The sequence below is a fragment of the Salmo trutta genome, chromosome 34, assembly GCF_901001165.1.
Source record: "Salmo trutta chromosome 34, fSalTru1.1, whole genome shotgun sequence".
Lineage (NCBI taxonomy): Eukaryota > Metazoa > Chordata > Actinopteri > Salmoniformes > Salmonidae > Salmo > Salmo trutta.
In genome coordinates, this window is record NC_042990.1 from 15,975,466 (window position 1) to 15,986,474 (window position 11,009).

Here is an 11,009-nt window from a genome sequence, read left to right on the forward strand (position 1 = left end):
TACCCTCGTAAAACTGACTATCCTACCGATCCTTGACTTCGGCGATGTCATTTACAAAATAGCCTCCAACACGCTACTCAGCAAATTGGATGCAGTCTATCACAGTGCCATCCATTTTGTCACCAAAGCCCCATATACTACCCACCACTACCCACCTGTATGCTCTCGTTGGCAGGCCCTCGCTTCATATTTGTCGCCAAACCCACTGGCTCCAGGTCATCTATAAGTCTTTGCTAGGTAAAGCCCCGCCTTATCTCAGCTCACTGGTCACTATAGCAGCACCCGCCTGTAGCACGCGCTCCAGCAGGTATATTTCACTGGTCATCCCCAAAGCCAATTTCTCTTTCGGCCACCTTTCCTTCCAGTTCTCTGCTGCCAATGACTGGAACGAACTGCACATAAAAAAAAAATATATAAAAAAAAAATACATTTAAAAAATAATAAATAAATAAATAAATCTCTGAAGCTGGAGACTCATATCTCCCTCACTAGCTTTAAGCACCAGCTGTCAGAGCACCTCACAGATCACGGCACCTGTACATAGCCCATCTGTAAATAGCCCATCCAACTACCTCATCCCCATACTGTTATTCATTTTGCTCCTTTGCACCCCAGTATCTCTACTTGAACACTCATCATCTGCACATCTATCACTCCAGTGTTTAATTGCTACATTGTAATTATTTCACCACTATGGCCTATTTATTGCCTTACCTCCCCTATCCTACCTCATTTGCACACACTGTATATAGACTTTTTCTATTGTATTATTGACTGTATGTTTGTTTATTCCATGTGTAACTCTGTGTTGTTGTTTACGTCGCACTGCTTTGCTTTGTCTTGGCCAGGTCGCAGTTGTAAATGAGAACTTGTTCTAAACTAGCCTACCTGGTTAAATAAAAGGTGAAATTTAAAAAATATATAAAATTATAGGCCACAGGTAAACATTTGATTTGGACAACGATGGAGGCCAATATTGGCCAGAGAGTAAGAGGGGTGAGAACTAGAGGAGGAAGAGGACAACGAGGTGGTGAAGAAGTAAGAGGAGGAAGAGATGAAGTAGGACAGGGGTATCAAGGCACAAGGCGAGACCCAAATGCAGACACAGGAGGCAAATGGTTGGAGTCTTACAATGTTTATTAATCCAAAGGGGTAGGCAAGAGAATGGTCGTGGACAGGCAAAAGGTCAAAACCAGATCAGAGTCCAGGAGGTACAGAGTGGCGGACAGGCGGGTACAAAGTCCAAAAACAGGCAAGGGTCAAAACCGGGAGGACTAGAAAAAGGAGAATGCAAAAAGCAGGAGAACGGGAAAAACGCTGGTTGACTTGGAAACATACAAGACGAACTGGCACAGAGAGACTGGAAAAACAGGGATAAATACACTGGGGAAAATAAGCGACACCTGGAGGCGGGGGGGGGGGACAATCACAAGGACAGGTGAAACAGATCAGGGAGTGACAGTACACCCCCCCCCCCCCCCCCGGTGTTGGCGGTGGAAATCAGCGATGAGGGCTGGGTCCAAGATGTCTTTAGAAAGAACCCAGCACCTCTCTTCCGGGCCATAACCCTCTCAGTCAACCAGGTACTGGAAACCCCTGCCCCGTGGTCGAACCTTTAGGAGGCGTCTCACCGTATACGCTGGCTGGCAACCGATAACCCAGGGGGGAGGGAGGGGCCTGGAGACAAGACAAAGGACAGTGAGACATGCTTAATCCTAGACACATGGAAGGTAGGGTGAATACGGAGGGTACGGGGCAACACAAGACGGACAGCAGTGGAACTCAGGACTCTGGAGATGGGAAAAGGACCAATGAACCGGGAAGACAGCTTGCGGGACTCTACCCAAAGAGGTAAATCCCTAGTGGAAAGCCATACCCTCTGCCCAATGCGGTAGTGGGGAGCTGGGGTCCGGCAATGGTCCGCTTGTCGATGATACCTGGAGTTGGTCTTGAGAATAGCCACCCTGGCTCTTCTCCAGGTACGTCGACTGTGGCGAACAAACATCTGGGCCAAGGGTACGATGAGCTCCTAGTCTTGTTCCGGGAAGAGTGGAGGCAGATACCTCATGGAGCACTCAAAATGGGAGAGTCCTGTGACAGAACTGGGAAGAGTGTTCCGGGCATACTCCACCCAGACCAGTTGACGGCTCCAGGTAGTGGGGTTAGTTGAGACCAGGCACCTTAAGGTGGTCTCCAGGTCTTGGTTGGCTCGCTCTGACTGACCGTTAGTTTTGGGATGGAATCCAGATGACAGACTGGCCGATGACCCAATAATGGTGCAGAATGCCTTCCAGAACTGAGACTAGAACCCTCATCGGAGACCATGTGTACCGGGAGTCCATGGATCTGGAAGACATGATGCAGCATAAGCTGGGCCGTCTCCTTGGCAGAAGGTAGTTTGGGGAGAGGGATGAAATGGGCGGCCTTGGAGAACTGGTCGACTACCGTTAGAATGACAGTGTTGCCATCAGACGGAGGGAGCCCAGTGACAAAATCCAGAGATATGAGACCAGGGACGATGAGGAACCGGTAGTGGCTGCAGGAGGCCAGAAGGAGCTTGCCGTGGAGTCTTGTTTTGAGCACATAGTGCATGTGGTGACGAAGGCAGAGACGTCAGGGACCATTGTGGGCCACCAGAAATGTTGTTGAAGGCAAGCTAGTGTACGAGGACAGGTACGATGCCGTGAATGCCACACTACGGGAGTTTTGACGTAAGTCAAGTAGTTTGCTGGCCGCCTTTCTCCCGGATACCGGAGACTCAAACTTTTCTCACCTTTGCCATGAATTCCTCCAAATGACCGCAAATGGCAGATTGTTGTTCCCAAACTGCCATAGCCCAGGAGAGCGCCCTTCCCAACATTAGCGTAATTATATACGCTATCTTCGATCGGTCTGAAGAAAACGAAGATGGCTGTTGCTCAAAAATAAGCGAGCACTGAGAAAGAAAACCCCGGCAGGTACCAGGATTCCCGAATATCGCTCTGGAGGTGGTAAGCGGGGTTCACGGGAGTCGGGATAGACTGTACCAACTAACCACAGATAGGGGAAAAAATTACTGGGTGATTGTTTTTTTTTAGAGGAGGCAGACAGTCTGAGCTAACTCCCTGATTTGCTCCATAATAGCCTTTAACCCATGGTCGCGGCGTTCCGTCAAGGAACTGAGCCCTTCCAAAAGGCCCTGTTGCAACTCCTGATGTCTCCCAATGGTGGCTCCCTGCAGGGAGACAGCTTGGCAGAGCTGGTCCAAGTTTGCTGGGTCAGGCATGGCCAGTTCGTACTATCAAGGCACAAGGCGAGACCCAAATAGAGACACAGGAGGCAAATGGTTGGAGTCTTACAATGTTTATTAATCCAAAGGGGTAGGCAAGAGAATGATCGTGGACAGGCAAAAGGTCAAACCAGATCAGAGTCCAGGCGAGTACAAAGTCCAGAAACAGGCAAGGGTCAAAACCAGGAGGACTAGAAAAAGGAGAATTCAAAAAAGCAGGAGAACAGGAAAAACACGCTGGTTGACTTGAAAACATACAAGACGAACTGGCACAGAGAGACTGGAAACACAGCGATAAATACACTGGGGAAATTAAGCGACACCTGGAGGGGGTGGAGACAATCACAAGGACAGGTGAAACAGATCAGGGCGTGACAATGGGAGAAGGAGAGGACGGGAAAAGGAAGAGGAAGGGGAGTCAGGAACACAATAACTGATTAAATCAGAGCGACTGTGGTTGACCATGTTGTCAACCATGGGTTGAGCAGGAGGGAGGCTGGGCAACGGGTTCAACCAAATCTGAGCCGTTATACTGTTGCAGAAATGAGAACCGGTAAGTAACTGTAAGTGCTGTAATCTTACTGGTACAGTAATATGTACTGTGCTTTCATAATGAGAAGGATCTATCACTAAACCATTCAAATGTTTTTACAAAACTGCAAAATAACAAGTATCTGGTGGAAGAGGTTGACTGTTCCCCCCCAGAGCAGGAGACCCACATTGTAAATATGGTCATTGCAAATAACTGCATCAGACTCAGAGAACTGCAGGACCACATAATGGCAGATAACACCATATTCCAAAACGTCTATAGTCTCTCTGCACTGTCTCGTCTACTGAAATGCAATAGAATTAGGATGAAGCAGCTGTACAGAGTCCCTTTCGAAAGAAACTCAGACCGTGTAAAACAACTGAGATATGAATATGTGCACATAAGCTATGCTATCTTATTATTGGTGCTGGATCTGAAAGTGTATGGTGCTACATCATATTGACTGATCCCTGTCTTTTTGTACTGTGCTACATTGTTTTGTCCTGTCTCTTTCAGAGACTCATGGAGCTAGAAGCAGATGCTGTGCATCATGAGCTAATATATGTGGACGAGGCAGGTTTCAACCTTGCAAAAACAGAAATATCGTCGACACCGTGCCATCATCAACGTCGCGGGACAACATGGTGGCAACATAACAATGTGTGCGGCTTTTAGTCAAACAGCGTCCTTCACCATCATGAAATCCTAGGCCTATACAACACTGCACACATTATCATATTTCTGGACACCCTCCACAGACTAATCCCTAATGACCAGGGGCCAGAGCAGCCCATGTACGTTATCATCTGGGACAATGTTCGTTTCCACCGGGCTGCTGTGGTCCGCAATTGGTTCACAGGTCAACACCTTTTCATCACACTCAATCTCCCCCCATAATCTCCGTTCTTGAATCCTATTGAAGAATTATTCTCGACGTGGCACTGGAAGGTGTATGATCGCCAGCCCCACCAACATATACCCCTTCTACAGTTAATGGAGGAGGCTTGTGTTACGTGGGGCGGAGCAGGTGAACCCAAATGCAGACTCAGATGGATAGATAACCTATATATATATTGAAAAGCGGGAGAGGTGATGGGGTGCAGTCCAGGGGAATCTCAGGTGGGTAGTAGGCAATCCTGACTGAGGCTTGGGGCAAGGAGATTAGGAACCGGGTAAGCAGGTCTGGAGCAGAATCCAAAGAAGCAGTAGAGCGGGGATCCAGGGCAGGGAAGCAGGACTGAGGAGAAGGGTACCAGAGTCAGAGCAGATGGTACTGTAGCGGAGAGAAAAAGCAGCGTGAGGCTAGGGGAAAAACAGGCACAACAGGATGACAAAATCTATGCAAGAACAAACAACTAGAGATACAGACTGACTGAGTAGAGGTTACGATCTGGCAGCGTGGAAGTGGCAGGGCTGAGTATTTGTAGGGTTCTTGATTATGGAACAGGTTGCAGCTGGTAGGAATCTGCTCTTTTTCCAGCACACCTGTCTCAACTCACACAATCACATACACACGGAGAGAGAGGGAGAGAGTACTGGGGAAGTGGTGGCATATTTAGGGAGGTCCAGGATGAGAAGTAGAGGGCATGGTAGGAGCAGATGTAACAGCTTGTGGAGATCAGGGGTCACACTAGGCCTGGATATGGCACTCAAGGCGATACTTTCTATGCTGCCTAGCTCAAGACAACATTGCATGTGATGTGGATGAAGTCTTCTGGCCAGACCCACAACGAAGGCAAGATGTAGCCTAATATTTTTATGTTCTTTTCTTTCTAGCCCAAATGTTTTTGTTTTCTTCTATTGCGCTTTTGTTGTTTGAGGAGTGTTAGAAAATGTTGAGAAAAAATGTAATTAACTTTTTCCCCTTATATGTATTGACAGTGTGTTATGTTCAGAATCCACATCCATACTTTACACATTTGGATACCTGTGTGCATGTGTGCTAACTACATGTATGACAAAACTTTATTGCAAACTCCTATGCCCTGCACACAGAAAAAGCAAAAGCCACAAGTGTTTTTCATTTATACTATCAGTGCGTAGTTGGTATTTCGTGTGCTTATTCAAATGATGGATGGTGTATACTGTATTGATGCAAAAACAAAATTATTTTAAACGAGTTTGAAGAGTTTTGCAAGAATTGTTTGCTTTTGCAATAGTTGTATAATGTTTTGCTGGTTTGGCGTAAGGTTTTGTGATTAGTGTGTACAGTTTTGTAAAAATAACCTATAGTTTCAAAGATAGTGCCTAAGCAATCAGAAAAACATGTAATGTATCAACCCAGTGCTAGTGACTAGGGGTCGATTCGGGGATTCAAATACATGAACACATTAAAGAGAAGATTCAAGGGGAGTCCTCCATCTAGTGGCCATATTCTGGCATTGCATTCCTTTACATCAATTCCTTCAATCAGTTTTGAGTTTGAGTTACTCAACATGTATTCAGAAAGGGTGTGGATGGTCCTGTCCTCCATATTGTAGGTGTGTTTGTTCAAATGCTTCACAGGGAGATTTTCACAAGATGTCCGCTTCCAGAACACCATTGATGGTTGAAGCTGTATCCACTACTGCTCCAGCCTGCTCCTCCTTAACAATGTGACCAACTCATTAATAGCCTACTGTATAATGTTTGGATATGAATATGGATGTTCTCAGACTGTTATGCAACACACATTAATATGAAAAGAGAACAATGATACACACTTTATTCAACATATCAGGCAAGCTAGTGACCCTGTATTGTCATTGCATCTCAAAGAAACCGAAGTGTAGTCTAATTAGGTTACTTTGTAATTATTAGGTAAATACTATTATTACAGGTGCTTTCAAAGTTACTACCTGTTAAAAAGCTGGGCTGTAAAATTACTTTTAAATAGTACATACACATACGTATATTTAAAAGTATACTTATATAATAAGGCCACGTGCTTTGGTTCATATTTGATATACTATATATTCAATTTTACATTATTAAAGGGAACAATCTGGGATATTTCCTATTGTTCAATGCTTATTTAAATGAATGATATGACCATTGATTATTGAAGAATGCAATAATAGGAATAAATACATCATGGGTTTAGTACAACTGCAGTACCCTATCATAGATCTCATGGATTGTCAGTCCTTGCATTCATTGCTCTGTCTATGCATTTAAGAGTGGTTACATTCCTCATCTTCACACCAAACCATTGGATGAATTAAGCCTGAGCTACTATCTCTTTAATTCTCAGTAACCCTTAAAAAAACACTGGGGATTCTTGTACCCTTTTTATCACTTGAAATATGAGTGGCAGAATCTAAGTTACATCTAACGATGTACTCCAAAATAATTCCATACTCTAACTTCTGTAATATTCTGGAGTAGGGTTTAGGAAACATATTCCTGCTATTCTTTTCCATTACACAAGGAATGCCAAAGTATGAAATCATTGTTCGTGTGAAACAGAGGATCGCACACTATCAATAGCACAGGGCATAGGACCAAGGATCTACTTGTAGTCTGACACACAAGTTATGTAAACAAACAGAGGGTGCATACATTATAACTTTATGAGGGTTACATAACCCTGTCTGCAGGGATGGACTGCATCACAAACTAAAAGAGTTGCTTTCTAACCTATACCACTGTGAATAAAAATAACTTACATGAAGATAATCTGTAAGTGTGGAGAAAGAGATTGCTGACAAGAAATGCAAATGTCATTATTTTCTAATTTAAGGGAAAAAAATTGTGCAAGCAAGCGAGCACTGTCACTAGGTACCGTATGTATGAAAATGGTCAAAATATCTGAGGCCTGGTCTGAAAATGAAATGACATTGTAGGAGACAGGATATCTGGTCAGAATAGTGTACTCACATTCATAAAGTTAATAGGTGAAGGGTAGGTGTAATAACGTGTGAAAAGAAGAACAGTTTAAGACAATTCCAGCATTATAGATGTGACATTTGCACTCAAAATAAAAGCATAAATGAAACGCTTGAACTTGGTGCCGTCCTTTAACTATATCTGGGCTCAGTTTGATTTATAATGTAACAATGCACCCTTCTTTCCCCAAGGTAACCGCCAATCTGACATGGTAAAATAAATGTTCACCTATCCACATCCACATCAGTGATTACCGCAAGGAAGGGAGGAAAGATGGATGTACTTTAAAGGTATTTGTGTGGCCTAGTAGTCAAAGCCGCTGCCTACAGTGCACATATACCACTGCATCGTGGATTTGAATTCATTTTAATTATCAGGCCCACTGCTATTACATTTACATTTCAGTCATTTAGCAGACGCTCTTATCCAGAGCAACTTACAGTAGTGAATGCATACATTTCATGCATTTAAAAAAATATATATAATTTATACTGGCCCCCCATGTGAATCAAACCCACAACCCTGGCATTGCACACACCATACTCTACCAACTGAGCCACAGGGATCTATCTCAACACACTCTCCCCATTGCTCTCTACTTCTTTGCTATCCAATAAATAAAAACATGTGTAAGGAGTGGGACTTGCCCCACTCCTTATAAAAAAGTAAAAGGTATTTGAACAGGGCCCTGAGGCCACTATGTGGCGATTGGAAACCCCCCAAAAATAAAGAGCACACCCAGCTGCACCTTCTGAATATGAACAGCAGAGGTCAGTATTCTCCTTTAACTTACTTAATTCTCTAGTCCAGTGGTTCGCAAACTTTTTGTAGTCCCGCACCCCTCCAAACATCCAACCTCCAGCTGCATACCCCCTCTAGCACCAGGGTCAGCGCACTCTCAAATGTTGTTTTTTGCCATCATTGTAAGCCTGCCACACACACACACTATACAATATATTTATTATACGTAAGAATGAGTGTGAGTTTTGTCACAACCCGGCTCGTGGGAAGTGACAAAGAGCTCTTGTAGGATCAGGGCACAAATAATAATATAATAATAATCAATAATTTTGCTCTTTATTTAGCCATATTACACATAAAACCTTATTTGTTCATCAAAAATTGTGAATAACTCACCACAGGTTAATGAGACAGTCTGTGCCTGTATTTAGTTTTCATACTAGTGGGGCCGAGAATTCACTCTCACATAGGTACGTGGTTGCAAAGGGCATCAGTGTCTTAGCAGCTCAATTTGCCAAGGCAGGATACTCAGAGCGCAGCCCTATCCAGAAATTTGGCAGTGGCTTCTGATTAAATAAAATTTTCACAGAAACGCTTGTTGGAATTTCGATGAGGCTCTCTTGTTCAGATATCGGTAAGTCGACTGGAGGCAGGGCATGAAAGGGATAACGAATCCAGTTGTTTGTGTCATCTGTTTCGTGAAAGTACCTGCGTAATTGAGCACCCAGCTCACTCAGGTGCTTCGCTATATCACATTTGACATTGTCCGTAAACTTGAGTTCATTTTCAAACACAAAAAATCATACAATGATGGAAAGACCTGTGTGTTGCCCTTGTTAATGCAAACAGAGAAGAGTTCCAACTTCTTAATCATAGCCTCAATTTTGTCCCACGCATTGAATATAGTTGCGTGGAATCCCTGTAATCCTAGATTCAGATCATTCAGGCGAGAAGAAAAATCCCCCAGATAGGCCAATCGTGTGAGAAACTTGTCATCATGCAAGCGGTCAGACAAGTGAAAATTATGGTCAGTAAATAAAACTTTAAGCTCGTCTCTCTCAATTAAAAAAAAACGTGTCTATACTTTGGCCCTTGATAACCAGCGCACTTCTGTATGTTGTAAAAGCGTTACATGGTCACTGCCCATATCATTGCATAATGCAGAAAAAACATGAGAGTTCAGGGGCCTTGCTTTAACAAGTTTGGGAATACCTGCTCTAGTCAAACCCTATGGAAGAATCTCAATAGTTTAAAAAGGTTTCCTCTCCCATCTCCTACTCTATTCACAATAAAGCAGTCCCTCTGTAGACTTCAGCCATACTGCTTCACTTGTCCTGTCTTTTCAGATGAAAGAGGAGACATTAGGTCTGCAATGCATTTACAGCTCTGCGGCTCCTTCCAGCCTCTTGTTTCAGTGTAGGCTAGGTGTAGTGTCATATGTGTAGTACCTTGGGGGTTGGGAAAAAAGGCATAAGACAAATGGACAAAAAGAGTTGAATGAACAAAAGTGTAATTAAGAAACTTTATTTAAAAACAACAACTATTGCACTCAGGAAACACTAGTCATACCAATCTATCAGATCTAAGTAGAAACAAAGAAGAGGGATATATTTTTCCAACTTACAAAATCATTCACTAGGCTAGGCCTACTATACCTGTGTAGGGCTACAAAATAATTGTGACTGTATTTTCAAAAGCAGTCAAGTCCACTGATAAACATTGCGAGTAGCCTATAGAGGAAAGTAGAGTGCACATCCAAAGATTCCTTTAAGAAATGCCCAGCCGAAAGTCTCGTTGACTGGTTTAACTGATATATCAATACTGAAAGCTAAAGAAACATTTTATTTGCATGTTGTTAGCATGACAAATAATCTCTATAGTTGCCATCTACACCATTCAGAGCATTTAGCGCTGTTTAACAAAATGCCTAACTCTGGATGGTCTTTTCTGTGGGAACTTGGCGCACTGGAAGTGGCATAATTGGCCTTTATTAATCAGCAACCTTTGAACTTAGAAGACAGCATTTATTACTGATCAGGCTGTCTTGTCCACAGTTGCCATTTAGTTAATCACCTCACAGCAGCTGAACTTGTTTGACCTGCAGGGCGGATGAAAAATGAAAAAGGAAATCACTTTTTAATCAGGAAAATGAAATCTGTGGGTTTGTGCATTGCATGTCTCCTCATCAATTTAAATAACTTTCGTTATGATTATGCCATTAATATATTTCCTGTCTGTTTCTAGTTAGCTCATGTTCTTCTTATTATTCTTCGATGAGGTTTAACGGCAGTTGACATCCAAAGAATGTTGCATTACCGCCGCCTACCAGACTGGAGTATAACTCCCTTATACTTTGCTTGAAAATAAAAAAAATACAATAAACAAATACCCTACCATCTAACCTTACACTCACTAAAACCCCACCACCCTCCTCCACTATTTAAATCTATCTAGTCCTACATCAGGCCAACAGCCTGAAAAGATGGGACAGCACCACTGAACACACCCTGTAACTCTTTTGACATCAAGTCTTGTACACCCAAATACTTCTCTGCAGCTGCCACCACAACCTCCATTTTCTGCCACTTAAATTCCATCCCT